We start from the raw sequence: 14,705 nt of genomic DNA, 5'->3' as shown, positions 1-14,705 counted from the left end.
TCAAGGCATGATAGGCTGTTTTTGGCAGCCCCTGCCCAGATATGGCAACAGTATTCCATCCTTGGACGTACTTGGCTTTTATATAGATAGAGAATTGCATCAGTAGTGAGATATCTTCTGGAGCGGTAGAAGGATCCCACCATCTTTCCAGCGACCTTGGCAACAGACCTGATGTACATGTTCCATTTCAGATCAGGAGTAAAGGTCAAACCCAGAAGCTTGTCAAAACACGGGGCCTCACCCAGACGAGAGCCATCCATCACAATTGATGCCAGATGGGGAACAGAGCGTTGATGATGTAAGGATAGGAGTTTGGTTTTGGATGCATTAAAGGTAACCAGCCACATCTTCCCCCACTGAACCACGCGCTCGAGATCAGAGGAGAGAGAATCAGAGAGAACTTTGTCATTTACAGCCTTTGATGTGTTGCCGTAGATGGTCGTGTCATCAGCATAGATGTCAACGAATGATTTAAGTATGTTTTTAGGGAGGTCATTGATGTAGATCAGGAAGAGAGTTGGGCCCAGGATTGACCCCTGAGGGACCCCAGCATTTATATTGCAGGCCTCCGATTTTTGTCCATCTACCACTACTCTTATGAGCCTATCGGAGAGAAATGATTTAATGATTGAGAAAACATTTCCAGTTATACCGTAGCTGGAAATCTTGTGAAGTAGACCCTTATGCCATACCTTGTCGAAGGCCTTTGATATGTCAAGAGCAATTGCCCTAGAAAGGAAGCCTTTGTCAAGAGATTCACTAATCCTGTGGGATATAACCGTCAGCACATCTGCGGTAGATCTTGCAGAGCGGAAACCATATTGTGTGTCACTAAGAAGGTTATTCCTGCTGAGGTGGTTGACTATTTCTCTATTTAATATTGATTCCAGCAACTTACTCATAACACAGAGGAGACTTATAGGTCTGTACTGAGAGGGAGATGACTTATCACGTACATATATCTTTATTATTATATTATATTGAACCCAATATATAGTAATGATTTAAAAAGTTAAAAAAAAACTGACTCATGCGCCACCACCGAGAATAGAAACCAAAACGTTTAGCTTAGAATTTTTCCTTTGACGTTAATGCCTGAGCTATGAAGACATGTTTGCTGCAAGGCTAAAAATTAAAACATGAACCAATGGTTATTACGTTACGCATTCATATTCGTAATGCCGTCGTTCGATCTTCATCTGCAAATTCCATTTTTTTAAATTTTTACACTTTTGCACCGATTTCCCCCGGCTAAAACCCAAATATAAAGTTTCGTATGGGTTCGAATACCCTATATATAAAGTTTAATGTCTGTAGACCAAAAACTGACACAGGAGTTTGGTAGGCAATTTTTTAAACCAATATAAATACGCATACATAAATATACAGGGTGTCCAAAATGTCACTGAAGGATTTTAAACTTAAATAGATTCCTTATTATTGATGATTCTTTTCTGTAATTTTAACACAATCTGACTGGAAAATCATTGGAAAATAAAAAAAAAGAGAAAAATTTAAACAATTTTTATGTTTGAAAAATAATGTCTTTTAAATGTTGCCCATTTTCAGCTTCGCATATTTGTGCTCTTTCTAAAATATTATCTATTACAGATTGCAGAATCTCTGGAGTGCGATTTAACTCCCTTATTTCGTTCCTGATGTTTTTCTTCAATTCCTGCAGGATTTGGGGTTTGTTAACATAGACTCTTTCTTTAAGATATCCCCACAAGAAAAAAGACGGGGATAGTCAAGGCTGCGGAACGTGGTGGCCATTTGACAATTGACCCCTGATTTTGGCAAAACAATTCTAAAACTTTCGTACGTTGTTCAATACTACACCTATCCATAAATAATTTCCAAAATATTATCTGAAAAATATCTGAAATAAAGAAAAAAATAACCATTAATGGTAGAATGACAAAGATTTTCAACCTTTCAGTGACTTTTGGGACACGTTACATATAGAAAGAGGTTTGTGTTTACTATAAACTTTCTAAGCAAATATCATGTAAGTATAAATCATGTAGAATATCTGCATGAATATAATTACACATAATAGTTAACTAAAGATGATCATCCCATAAGAAGACCGAAAAAACTAATAGGGATTTAATTAAAATGGATGTTTAAAAGAATACGTAAATTAGTTAGATCTTTTGTAGATGAATGCAATTCCACGATCCATATATAACAGAGTTGTATTTTCTTTTTAAATAAATAGAAAAAAAAAGGTTTTTAATATGAATACACACAAAAAAAATTATAGGAGCATATATTTTAACATTTTAATTGTCAACATACATGCAATGACACGACCATCGTCCATATCATATACATCCACATTACAAAATCCTTCTCGGCTAAGCAAATGTGTCTTTTGCCACATCCTTTTTTATCTTCCTAAATTAAAAGTCGATTGGATATCTAAATTTTCCCTCGTGGAGAGGCGTGTATATAGGAAATTGCGTTGGTAAAATAAAGATCGTTCTTCGTCGGTTTCATTCAATGTAATCAGTAATAAGATGAGATTGAGTAAAAGAGAGTAAGGAAAAGATAGAAAGAAAATGGCAGAGAGAGAGAGAGAGAGAGAGAGAATAAGAGAATTAGAAAGAAAGAGGGTGTCGCGTGAGAGAGAGAGAGAGAGAGAGAGAGAGAGAGAGAGAGAGAGATGTTCTTCATTACTTTTCTGTCTACCAAATGGAAATTATTTACCTTATTTTTTTTTTTTTACACAGTGATCACCACTTATCAAGGCCCGGAAGCCACTCAGGGATAAGGGTTATTGCAAGTACATTACGTTAGTGTGGAGATTTGATGAAGTGTTTACTTAAGGGGGCGGTTCATTAGGAATTTGTTAACATTGGACTTGAAGACATCCAAGTTGTAGTCCGGTGGGAAGCAGGCAGACGGAACAGAGTTCCACAGGCGTGCAGTTCTAAGAAAGAAGCTTTGTTCATGGAATCCGCGTTTTGATTTAGGCACAGATATAATTATGAACTCATCTAGGGAAGTGGTCGGCCCTATTCCAGTTTCACTTAGAAATAATATGTCCGGTTTCGTCTCCTGTAATTGGGTTTCAACCTCTGGAAGGTTGGAACGTAGACCCCTGATGTTGGAGAAGGAGACCTGGTAGTAGGGGTCTACGTTGGAAGATGGGGTTCTAGGTTTATTCGAGTTTTTATTCTGGAGATATTTCATGTTGAGGTTTTGGGATTTGTGGAATAGGTCGGCATACTTGGTTAGAGCAGTACAGAGAGGGAAAGTAAGAGAGAAAAAGATAGGAACATTTTTTTTTTTTTTGTAGCACACGAAAAGGTAAAGCCGTAACAATTACCCACTAGTATGGCATCTGTTTTGAGGTGGTGTTTTTATTTATTTATTTATGTAAATTTTATTTATTTATTTATTTATTTAAATTTAATTTATCCCAAATAAGGCAAATTGCTATTAAAGCGTAGTGGTAGATAGAAGTCATTTTTTTAAAGAGGGGGGGGCAGTATCAAGATGTTTGTTCACATTACATTTAAATTACTGCATGTTTGTATGGCCGAAAAGAGAGGAAGCACGGGGGGGGGGAATCTCAAAGGAAAGCGGTCCGAGGAAAGAAACTGTCAGAGTAAAACATCTTCCGACATGCAGAATCTTTAGGTTGGAACGAATAATGTGAGCCTCTACAGCGCGCTGCTGCTGGTCGAAATTGTGTCTATTAGGCAAAGAAGAAGAAGAAGAAGAAGAAGAAGAAGAAGAAGAAGAAGAAGAAGAAGAAGAAGAAATCCTCTATAAAATAACGTACAATTCATAGCTTGACGGCGATTATGTGATCATGGACGCGTAACCGTAGTTCACACGGTATGCATGGTATTTGAAAGACATGAAAAAACAAGATTTGTTTGGCACTTTAAGCAGTTGTAAACATCCTTTCACAGTCTTCTTAACATTGAACAAAGACTTGTGTTAGTGTGTGTGGGGGGAGGGGGTGCGCGCGTGTGTATTTATATGTATTTGTTTTCTGCCTACTCGATTTCCCGACCCGATCAACTACACAAGTTCTCTATACTCCAATCGTACTGTGTAGAACAGAATTCCGATGGCGAGGTCCGAATTTGAGTTTGGAGGAGTTGTGAACTCATTGATTAAACGTTCCTATTTACATGATTCTCATGCGGGCCAAAGTAGACACAAGGTCGGTTTTGTGGGAGATATCCCCCCCCCTAGAAGGGGCACTCCTAAGGGAACACAGTTAAAAAAATTTCCAAATGAAGCAGGAGTTACGTTTGTGTATATGCTTACACATTTGTATTACAGTATCGTCTCCTAAACTAATTTACTTAGCTTTATGAATTTTGAAACAAATATGCTAGACGTGAGGGGTAGTAATGCGAGCTATATTTAGTTTAGTTTAGTTTTATGCAAAGGAGATAAAAAGGAGATGGAATCCCTTTCCAAAAATTTAGATACCTCCGATTTTCGAAAATTGGAGGTATCTAAATTTTTGGGAAGGGCTTTGAAAACAAAAAAAAAACAAAAACAAAAACAAAAAACAAACAAACAAAAAACAAAAAAAAACAAAAAAAAACAAAACAAAACAGAAACAGAAGACAAGAAAACAAAACAGAAACAGAAGACAAGAAAATAAAAAATGAAGAGAAACAACTATATGAATGTTTTATAAGGATGACAATAAATAAGACTAACGAAAACACTTGGACATGGCTACAAAAAGGAAACCTTAGAGAAACTAAATCCCTAATATTAGGTTGGCACAAAAATAATGTCGTTTTTTGCGTTCAACTTCAAAAGATCATAACTCCTTTATTAATCAAAATAAAAACCATTGAAGGCTGATTCAGCATCATCTCGGCTTTTGAAATGTTTTTGCGCAGGAAGTTGTCAAGATGCTTGAAAAAGTGATCATCGGTGGACGAGAGGTCCAGTGAATATGGCGGATGAGGCAGAGTCTCATAGCCGAATTCGTTCAGCTTTTGCAGAGTCAGTTGAGCTACATGCAGTGAGCGTTGTCATGGAGGAGAATCGGTCGCTTTATATTGACCAATCTCGGGCACCTCAAAACGACGATTTTTTTAAATTTATTATTGTTCACTTCATGCGGCACCCATTTATCCAACGTTTTTGACTTCCCTATTTGCTTTAAATGGCGAACGACTGTTGAGTGGTCGATCTCGAGTTTAACAGAAACTTCCCGTGTCGTCTTGCGAGGATCAGCTTCAATCAAGGCTTTCAAATGTTCATGAACCGCAGTTCTCAGACCGTGACCGTCTTCATCTTCGAGGCTGCACCAATTTATTTTATGAAACGCTCCAAATAACCGATCCAAAGAATGTCTAAAAATGTATAGTTAAATGTATTCATATAATGAGTTGAGCGATTTTCAAAAATTGTCAATGAAACAGAGAAAAAAAGTGAAAAAGAAAAATACACAACAAATAAATGTTACCAAAGGCAAGATATGTTACTCTTCTACATACCTGGATATTTTTTGTGTTTTAACTTATTTTACTTTTTTAATTAAAAGTAAACGTAGGAGAAACACTTGTCGAGTTAGAACGAAAAGATAAAATTGCGCTGCATTCGAGCTATATTTGAACCACAATAATCGTCTTAAAATCGAAAATTAAACAAAATACTCGTAGAATATTATATCTACATGCACGTTTGGTGAAATTAATTAGACGTCTTTCTGTTAGTATTTTGTTTAATTTTCAATTTTTGCGCGATTATCAAAGCTTGACTTATGGCTCGAATGAAACCATTTTGTTTTTAGTAACACAAAAACAAACTTTAAAATAATTAAACACAAAACTTATTCAGGTACTTAGAGGAATAACTTACCTTGCCTTTGGTAACATTTATTGTGTATTTATTTTTTCACCCCCCCTTTTTTGGCTATTCCTGAATATCACCATGAGTGGTTATTGGTAAAAGGGACGATCTTGCTATTAGACACTTTATAAATCTCTAAAGATTTCAATACGGACAGTAAAAATAATGTAATATTTGTTTATTGTTTGTTTGTTTGGATACGTAGATCTAACAAAGACAATCTTAAAAGCGTCATTGAATTAATAGAATTATCGATCTAGTTAAATTCCTTTTAGGGAGTTGGGTTAGTGCTTTTCGGGTACTCCCTAATAAAATAAATTATTCAACACAAGAATAAACGAACAAACAACTTCGTAAAACTTAACAAGGAAAAGGTTTATTGAAGCGAGTCAGGGTAAGATGCCTAAAAGATATAACTCGGATAAAATTTGTCTGCCTTTGCCCGGTAGTTATTCCCAAGTGGGAATCGTCGATACCGGTGTAGGCAGAGAGGGAGAGTGAGGAAACAGGTCCGCTCTCTTTGGCGTCTGGCTGGAAAAAAAGGGAGTTTTTCTCGTCCGGAACGGGAGCAATTAAAGTTCTTTAGGGGTAAGGAAGGTCCCTGCGCTATGGCTCTGATTGGTCAGTATATGCCATATCGCAGTCAGGGGAGGCACTGACGCACAAGAAAAAGAGTTCTATTTGCTTCTGCTACAAGTTAATAGAATTATCGATCCAGTTAAATTCCTCTGTAATAATTCATCTCAACGCGAAATTTCGTAATAAGCTGTAAAGTTTGAAGCTTCAAAATGTAACATCGATTTTCCAGCAGTCAGAAATTAAAATTTACTTTTTTTTTTTAAAGTGAAAATTAATTACATACATATATTTTTTTTTAATTTGAGAAGAAGAGAGAAAATTTTGCTGATGTGACATATATTGAATGGATTTTTACCAATATTTTGTTTAATCTTAGATTTTTGTGCAATTATCGTAACTCTCCAAATGACCGTTTAATGTCAGATATTTTTCTTGTCTTACTTAAGACTTGGCACTACTTGCATTTCAAAGTAAATAAACGGTTTAAAATAAGTTAGAACACACAAAATAAAAAAAATATCCATTTAGAAAAGTATATTTATTTATTTGTGGACTATTATCCTCATCTTCTATTTATTATTTCACAACGTTTCAGCCAACTATTCCTCTGACCTTCGTCAGGTGGTAAACCGCGATGTGATAGGAATTTTGAGTCTCCTAACTGTATCTTCAGTAATTACTGCCTTCCATAGTTGTTGTCGTGTAATGTTATGACCATTTAGGCTGTGATCATAGCGTAGTATCTGTTAACTGTGGCAAGCGGGGTCAATGGTCAAAACATTATTATTGTTATTGTATTCTTATTAATTGATTTGAGCGACGTATGATCGCTGGATCAGCTATAATGAATAAACAATTAAATTTGGGAAGAAATGATTGACGTGTGAATCGCAAAAGAAATGTGAAAATAGAAAATAGATGTAAACATTATTTTGGGGTTTTGAATAAACAAATAACTAGCTGTGGGCATTAGGTTAGTCTGAGACACGTAATTAGGTGACGTAAAAGAACACGTGATGTAGTTAGTTTTGGAGAGATTCAGGGAGTTGAGGATTGACCACCAGAGCGGACAGACGTCTAGACAAGGGTGGACAGACAGCTAGGAGCGGGCTGTATCAACAGAAAATGTAGACTAACTGCAGATCATGTGAAAACCATTTGAGACAACTGTAATAAATTTATATCATAAAAATATAAAGAGTTGTTTTAATGGTTTCACAAATAAGAACAGATGTCTCAATTGGATGGTGATCGCTTGATGGTTCGTCACGGAGCAGCGGGAAGATACAGAAGAACTCTTCAAGAAAAAAAGGCATGAAGCATATATTATTCTTCTTATATATGAACTGTAAAAATATCCCATGTGATAAGTCTCATACAACATGATTCAAGTTACACGTCAATATCATGTCCTCCTAGCTAAACAACATACATGCGATTTATACGTTTATTATCTGTCTGTTAAAAGAACAATATCTTACATCCACTAGATAACACATGACACGTTTTAATATATTATCTCCTCCAATATAAACCAATATACAACAGTCGTCTCACCACGTTTTGGCCAACTAAGCCTCTGGCCGGCTTTGGATAGGATTGAAACCGCTATCTTCAGACAATGCTCACTTAGAACCATAGAGATACAACGTCTCTATCCACTGCGCCACGGACCTCGAAGGGTGATCATGGTTGGATTTTTCGTTCTTATCTGGTTTTTCATCGCCGGGTCCGTACCGAATGTTATATTATTTTTATTATTGGAATCCTTTTATAATAATGGATAATATTCCGCAAATAAATAAATAAATAAATAAATAAATAAATAAATATACAAATTGCTCATCTCAAAAGGAATTCCAATAATAAACAAAATAGGATAGAAAAGTAATTTATTTTACCTTTGGTAACATTTATTTGTAATATGTTTTTGAACACTTTTTCGTGTTGTTCATTGTGATTATAACGATAACAGTGAATGACAACAGAAAAAAAGAAAAGAGTTGAGTCGACTACTTAGAACGGGTGAACAAGATTTCTGTTTTTTGTTGTTGTTGTTGTTGTTGTTTTTTTTGTCGATAAGACGATGAATAATCATTTGAAATCGAAAGGATTCCTCATTTAATGTTGCAAGCGGTTTATTGCAGTGCTGTAGGTGACGAGGTTAGAAATAACCGATTGTTTTGGAGTTAGATGTGAACTGATACAGATGCTATTAGTCTGCGTCGGATATCATAAAATTCGGAATAATTAACAGTCGATGACTAAAAAAGGAGTCAAAGTCAGAGTCGAACATTTAAAGTAATTTATACCTTTCGATTTTGTAAGTTTGCTTGCTAGTTCCATAATTTCTCAGGAGAATCGCTGTTTTGTTGTTTTTTTTGTCGTAACAAATTGTGTTTATGTCGAGCAATTATTTAATCTCGGTTTGACAATCATCGGTGGAAAATCTGGCGAACTGTTTCTTCGACCACAGAGCGACATCATCATTCGATCGTCATCATTGGAATACTATTCAGACCAGGGTGTGAATTGTTTCCTCATGATGTTTAGTTCAACACAATTCAAATCATTGCCACCAGTCTTAATCCACGTTTCATCCGATCAACCACTTTTCATACTAGTTTTGCTCATAGATCTTTTAAATCGATCATCATTATAAATATAAATAATGTATTGAAAAAATTATTGCGATTTAAAGTGTAAAACTAATTACAAAAAACATTTAACAAAAATTCAGTGTTAATAAGTACATAAACTAATCTATATCTTTGTAATCCGTTTTCAGCCAGGAATTTGGCTGTTAAGGGGTCAAAGTTCAACGATATGACCTTTGAGAACTCTATCAAACTCCTCTGTCAATTTTGAGTATAAACAATTGAAATTTTAGATGTAGGTTCCTTGGATATGGATCTAACTTAATAACTTGATTTGAGCCCAAAACAATAAATGTTAAAGGGTCATAATAAGGGTCAAAGTTTAAAAATATTTGACCTCTGCGGTCTCTACCAAATTACTCTTTCTGGTTTAAACATTTGAAATTTGACATAAATGGTATTCAGAGATAGGGCAAGCGTTTTAATCGGTTTGGGTCGAAAATTTTTAGTTACCAATATATGTATGTATGTATGTATGTATGTATGTTTGCATGTCTGCCTAAAACTTTTGACAGAGGCGACGAATTTTACCAAGATCAGTGTCGTTTTGAAGCTCGACCGTTCAGACGACAAATATCGAAAAATTGGCTAAAAACATCAATATCTTCACCCTCAACTGGGCACTTTTCTATAGGGAGGGGGTCGCTTTTTTCGCCGATATTTTTGAAAGTCATCTTTTCCTTTCAATTGTCTAGCCTTAATTTAAACCTACGTTCCTTCCGGTTTGGTGGTGGTCGTAACAGCAAAGACATCAGTTTCCCCCCCCCCCCGTTCTTTTCCTCCTTCGCGGTACGGGTTCGAGCCTGCCTTCCTACTACCACTTTTTTTTTGTTTTTGTTCAACATACACATCCAAACACCCGATCAACGCCGGGCTGAAATGCTAGTATCTATAAAAATGAAATTGTCTGTCTGTCTGTGTCTTTGTGTGTGTACATTTCCCTACTAAACTGCTCTGTCAAATTTTCAGTCTACGGACTCGAGATTTAACATAAGGGGTATTGAGATTTGAGAAAATCTTTTTAATCGGTTTTCGGCCAGATATTTGGCTGCCAAGGGATCAAAGTTCAACGATTTGACCTTTTAGAACTCTACCAAGCTCCTCCGGAAATTTTTGGTCTAAACACTTGAAATTTTAGATGTGGGTTACGTAGACACGGATCAAGCTTTATAATTTGATTTGAGCCCAAAATAATAAATGCTAAGGGGTCAAAATTTAAAAAAATTGACCTACGCGGTCTCTACCAAATTACTCAGCCAATTTTCGGTCAAAACATTTGAAATTTTACATGAAGTGTATTCATTCATAGGGCAAGCTTTTTAATTGGTTTTGGCCGAAAATTTGGCTGATAGGGGGTCAAAGTTCAAAATATATGACATTTGCGGTCTCTAGCAAACTATTCAGCCAATTTTGGGTCTAAACATTTGAAATTTTACATAAAGGGTATTCAAACATGCAGCAAGCTTTTTTAATCAGTTTTTGGGCGAAAATTTGGCTGATAAGAGGTCAAAGTTGAAAGAGTTGACCTTTGCAGACTCTACCAAACTCCTCCGCCAATTTTGGGCCTAAACACTTGAAATTTTAGATGTAGGTTACCTGACATGAGTCAAACTTTTTAATGTATATATATACATATGCACATGAATTTATGAACAGCACATAAGGCCCGAGCAAAGCTGGCCTGAATTGCTAGCATGCTAATAAAGATGCATAAAACTGAAAGCTTAAATTTCAGATAGGAATGAAACAGATACAGAATTGCTGTCTACGACCCGTGATCCTATGTTTTAGTTTCATCACCATCTTTCACGATTCAATATTGCACGAGTATCGTTCTCATTTCATCTCTTTTACAGTTTTTTGTCTTCTGTCATGCTTTATATTGTATGGATTGTTTCATCAGGATGTTTAGTTTAACAAAGTTTAAATTAACAACGATCTTAATCCACGTTTGACCATTTTTCATATCAGATTATTTTCAAACAATTTGTATGTTCACTCAGTTTCATATTTTTTTGGTTTTATGTTTTGTTTTATTTTTTTGTTTTATTTTTTGTTTTTTATTTTTTTGTTTTATTTTTTTGTTTTATATTTTTGTTTTATTTTTTTGTTTTATTTTTTTGTTTTATATTTTTGTTTTATTTTTTTGTTTTATTTTTTTGTTTTATTTTTTTTGTTTTATATTTTTGTTTTATTTTTTTTTATTTTTTTGTTTTATTTTTTGTTTTATTTTTTTAAAATTTTTTTTTAATTTTTTTGTTTTATTTTTTTGTTTTATATTTTTGTTTTATTTTTTTGTTTTATTTTTTTGTTTTATTTTTTGTTTTTTTATTTTTTTGCTTTATTTTTTTGTTTTATATTTTTGTTTTATTTTTTGTTTTATTTTTTTGTTTTATATTTTTGTTTTATTTTTTTGTTTTATATTTTTGTTTTATTTTTTTGTTTTATTTTTTTGTTTTATTTTTTGTTTTATTTTTTTGTATTATTTTTTTGTTTTATATTTTTGTATTATTTTTTTGTTTTATTTTTTGTTTTATTTTTTTGTTTTATTTTTTTGTATTATTTTTTTGTTTTATATTTTTGTATTATTTTTTTGTTTTATTTTTTGTTTTATTTTTTTGTATTATTTTTTTGTTTTATATTTTTGTATTATTTTTTTGTTTTATTTTTTGTTTTATTTTTTGTTTTATTTTTTGTTTTTTATTTTTTTGCTTTATTTTTTGTTTTATTTTTTTGTTTTATTTTTTGTTTTTTATTTTTTTGTTTTATTTTTTGTTTTATTTTTTTGTTTTATTTTTTTGTTTTATTTTTTTGTTTTATATTTTTGTTTTATTTTTTTTGTTTTATATTTTTGTTTTATTTTTTTGTTTTATTTTTTTGTTGAATTCTTCTTTTGATATTTTCTTTGGTCACTTGAAATTTATCGCATATTTTAGTAATTTTCTTTGAAATCAGTTCATCTTGTTTATAAAATGTTTGTGTTTCCCTTTGTGTTCAGCTCAGGATGGTGGCACACCTGACTGGAATCATTGCTTTTCAAATGCACCAAAACTCTTCATTGACTTCAACATTTATGATATAACAATGGATCTTTTCCTCCACCCACACCGATGTCTTCACCTTATTTTATCGGATGACGTTAGAGTTTTAGTAGTATGTACATATACATATCTGCACGCATGTTTTTAATATATATGGGACGATTCCAATATTTTTCCCCGATTCCGATACAATTTCCGATTCTGTTTTAAATTCCTGATTTCGATACAATTACCGATTCTTTTAAATTTCCTAAATACAAAGTTTATTTTGTGGGTTAGGGATGATCGAATTACCGCAAAACCCATGTAACATGTGCATATATTTTTGCAAATGTAAAAATATATGCACATATGTAAAAATATATGCGCAAATGTAAAAATATATGCACATATGTAAAAATATATGCACATATGTAAAAATATATGCACATATGTAAAAATATATGCACATATGTAAAAATATATGCACATATGTAAAAATATATGCACATATGCGTGTGATCTATAGATTTTAGTTTAAAATCAATAAATATATTTATCATTTCAAAACTATTTTCCAAATATTATTATATGTAAATCAAGTTTTCTATCTCAAATATTTATCATTTCAAAATTATTACTATTTGTGAAAAATTAAATTAAAAAGCAAATAACAACAGAATAAAAACAATATTTTAAAAATAAATATCAACAATTATTTTTATACCTACAACCACTAGTGTTTTTACCATTATGCAATTTTGTCTTTTTTATTTTAGTTTAGTTTTTATTCAATGTAATTGAAAAAATAAGCTTGAATTCACTTAATCACAATTCTACTTGTTTTAATAATCTTTAATGATTTTTCTTTCTTTTTTTTTTTTTTACAATTTTTTATTGCACTCTATCTCTCTACAATCCTCTGGGATACTTTCTAAAGTGTGAACAGTTCAAATCATTGTCAGCAGTCTAAATCCACGGTACTTTTGGTCGACCTCTCTTCATAAAAGTTGAAGTTACGGATTCTTTTAGGACAATTCGTATCTCATGACGACATACCCGCACGACATTTAACGTTCTTTCCTGATGGTTTGACTATTTTTTATGCTTCGTTTTCATGTTGATTTCTCCATTTCCTATTTTTTTGGCCACGAGAAATTTATTGCATATCTTAACATTGAAATTTATTGCATATCTTAACATTGAAATTTATTGCATATCTTAACATTGAAATTTATTGCATATCTTAACATTGAAATTTATTGCATATCTTAACATTGAAATTTATTGCATATCTTAACATTGAAATTTATTGCATATCTTAACATTGAAATTTATAAGCTATCTCGTCATTCATTTGTTTATCACCAATATTTCACTGGGATACACGTTGAAAGTTTTTGTCTTCAATTTTATTGTCAATATATTTTTTACATGGGGGTCGCCACTTATCACAACCCGAAAGCCACTCGAGGATAAGCGTTAATAAGTGTCAGGTGGTCGGTGTGATAACATTATATTCATTAACCCTTATCCTCGAGTGGACTTCTGGCCTAAAGTGGTGACTCCCAAATGGTAGAAATTGGATAGAATTGGATTATTTAAGAGGACGGCCCAACAAGAGCTTCTTTACAAAACTACCATGTTGTAGTCAGCAAGAAAGCAACCCTGCGGTATAGAGTTTCACAGATGGGCAGTTCTAGGGAAGAAACTTTATTCATGGAATTGCAATATGCACAGATAGAGAGGAGGGAAAATTGTTGATACTGGTTGTAGCTAGATGAGTGTTTGGATCCAAATATATGTTCACGCTTCCTCATCGCATTTAATGCTAACTGCTTTCTTCTTTTGAAGTCTTCATTTTTTGCGAAATAAATTTATTTTTAATATATTCAACCATATTCATATGTCTACCCATTGCCATGTTATTTTTCAGTCTGCATAGTTTAATGCTAACTTTAATGCCGCCAGCATTCTACAACATCTATGTTTTAACCTTCTTCGTTTTTTTTTTTGCTTTTTTTGTAATTGTTTTTCGTTTCTTTATCGAACCAAAAAACCGCCATTAGTAAGTTTTAGTCACCATATCCACTCCAAAAAGTTTAGTCGTGCCAGAAAAGAGTAATCTCCCTTGATTACGCCTTCTACTACTTCATTATTATTTGTTATTTTTTTCCTTTCTTGCTTTCTATATCACACTCTCTTTATTTTGGATTTCTTTCTTACATAAGAAAGAGCGTCAAAATCCCTCTTTTCATTTCTCTCAGTCAGTTAATGAAGGCTTATTTCTTCCAATATATAAAGAGACCCTGCTTGCCAAATTTTACGTTGCCGGCGACAGCTGTTGTGTTTTCAGTAACTTTATACATTTCACATTTAGTTGGGCACAATTGAACAATCACAGGGTAAAAATAATAAAATCGGATACGAAGCACAACATCTTATTTACAATTTTTTAAGTAACGCCCTTTACATTTGTTTATCGCACTGATATTTTTTATTTATTAAGTATTTTCCAAGGAAATTTCATGGTGTAATATTTAGCGTATACCGGTAACTAAAACTACTTCCCAATTACAAGCATAATATGTACTATATAATGTACTTT

The sequence above is a fragment of the Euprymna scolopes genome, chromosome 36 (genome assembly GCF_053919585.1).
Source record: "Euprymna scolopes isolate OS-2025 chromosome 36, ASM5391958v1, whole genome shotgun sequence".
Taxonomy (NCBI): Eukaryota; Metazoa; Mollusca; class Cephalopoda; order Sepiida; family Sepiolidae; genus Euprymna; species Euprymna scolopes.
The sequence above is the reverse complement of the archived record's forward strand: the minus strand, read 5'-3'. Positions refer to the sequence as shown.